The sequence below is a fragment of the Phytophthora infestans genome, genomic scaffold (assembly GCF_000142945.1).
Source record: "Phytophthora infestans T30-4 supercont1.238 genomic scaffold, whole genome shotgun sequence".
NCBI classification, from domain to species: domain Eukaryota; phylum Oomycota; class Peronosporomycetes; order Peronosporales; family Peronosporaceae; genus Phytophthora; species Phytophthora infestans.
Window position 1 is genome coordinate 944 of NW_003303521.1, and position 2,370 is coordinate 3,313.

Here is a 2,370-nt window from a genome sequence, read left to right on the forward strand (position 1 = left end):
CGTCGATTACCACGCTGCTTGTTGAAGTTGGACAACCAAGTCGAACCCTGCAGTTGATTCCGAGAGATGGGGAACCGGTGAGTGTCCTCCCATATGGCAACCCGGTGCTTGGACACACAATCCCGGAACGCACGATCGAATACCCCGAGTCGCCCACGCACATCACCCCTGAAGCTAACCGGATCCACCGGTGTGGTGGCCAGCGTATCCCACGGGGCAGCACTTGTCAGTTCTTCCCCGAGAGGTCTGGTGATGAGCGAATCCACGTACCCGGCCCTCGGGATGGCGTCCGCTGTCCGAGGGAATATCCATTCAGCTCGAAAAGGCAACTCAGGTAACAAGACCGTGATCTTCATTGAGATGACCGCGACCCGGTTCAACGTTTTGGCGGACCAAGGCTCGATGTCTCTGGTAGCGAAGGCCACAGGAGCACGTCTACCAGGAATGAAGGCGGCATCCGGACCGAACGGAGCCACGGGGAGCATCCCGGGCAGTGACGAGTTAGGGGGAGCGAAGATCAAGACAGATCCAGGGGATCCGCCACCAGGCGACCCCCCTCCGCCAAATTCAAGGAGTCCACCACCACGAGGCGACCCCCTCCCACCCTCGCTACCCGATCCGCCGTCACTGTCGACTTGGATCGCGGATCCCGCAGTGCCGCCTCCGGATCCGGCCGTGTCAGCGACTTGCGGAGGCGGTGTCGAGAGGGATCTCCGCCGGGCTTCGGATCGGGATTGGGACAGAGCCCGTCGAGTGTCTTCCTCTAAGGCATCCTCAGCGGCTCGAGCCTCTTCCGAATCCTCCGGACTCTCAGCGTCATCGTCGTCGTCATCGTCCTCATCGCTCAGAGTGAAGGGATACGGGCCGGAGGACGACGTACGCTTCGACGACGATCGGATAGGAGGCCCTGAGCCGTCGGACCAGTCCGACTCCTCATCCTCGTCATCCTCCGAGCTGCCAAGTCCGCATCCCGGGGGAATGACACGTTTAGCTTTTCCCTTCCCGGATCCAGCACGGGCGGGCGGATGGCCGGTGGAAGCTGGCCGGAGAACGGCAGGCGTCGTCAACGAAGGGGCAGTGGTGGATCCCGACTGAGACTGTCCGGATTTAGCCGTGGATGGGGCTAGCCCCGTCGTAGGAGCAACGATGGCCGTGGATCCAGTGGACACCACTGCCTGGGACGACGGCGCAGTCGTGGATCCAGTTTTGGGCGCCGATCCCGACTTGAATACAGCAACGGATCCAGCCTTGGCAGTTGATCCGGATTTGGATGCCGAAGATCCCGCTTTGGATGCCACAACGGACCCAGTCTTGGGTCCGGATCCGGTCTTGGACGCCGTAGATCCAGTCTTGGGCCCAGATCCAGTCGTGGATACTGAAGTCGACTTGGATGCAGTGGTGGATCCGGTCTTGGATCCGGCTCCAGACTTCGAGGGAGAGGCGGAAGTTTTGGACGTAGATGTGGGACCCGTCTTGGACGTGGATTTGGATCCTGCCTTGGGAGCGGATGTGGGTCCCACCTGAGAGCCGCCTTAGAGGCCGAACCGGTTTTGTATTTGGCTTTTGGGGAAGCGCGGGCATGCTTGTGAGGACGGGGGGATCCGGTGCTAGGAGCGGAAAAATGCACTACGCGGACGTTTCGCAACTGACGGATCCGCCCCACTTACAGACGGAAGCGGAGCAGAGACGCTGGCAGCACGAGAGGGTCCCGACAAGGGAGGAAGGGGATCCGAAACGGCAGCTGTCACCAGCGCCAGTCGTCGACGTGCCAAATCCCGCTCCGATAAGCCACGATCGCGCTCCAGGACCAGCTGTTGCTGCTGAGTTTGGGCTGCAGCGAGTTGATCCCGAAGTTTCGCGGCGGTCGCATCGGCTTCTTTCAATTTGTCACCTGGATTGACAATAACGAGTGCATATGGGGTTACTAGCAAGGACTAAAAGAGGATCCACGTACTCGTGCGGCGAAGCTTGGATTCCAGCTCCGTTTGCGTCCGCATGGCATCCGCCCACTCGGTAGCCGCCTTGTCCCGCTGGAGTTCGCTGTCCGCCAGCTTCGCTTGGATCTCGTCGCGCAATTGAGTCATACGCACGAACTCCTCGAGCGCGTAATCTCGTCCGGCAGACGCTTTTTTGAGCGACTCCTTGGTATCCTGCAGCTCCTCAGAAAGTTGAGCCAGGGCTACATCCGGCGATGAGGGAGGTGGATTCGGCGCGGGGGACCCTCCACGCGCCGACCCTAAGGCGGATCCGCCATGGGTGGATCCCACATAGTCGTTGGTCACCACCTCCTCTTGGGTCAGGCGCAACTCGTCACGGAGCCGGTCAAGCTCGCATCCGCGGCTGCCCCAGCAGTCTGAGAATCCTCCAGAT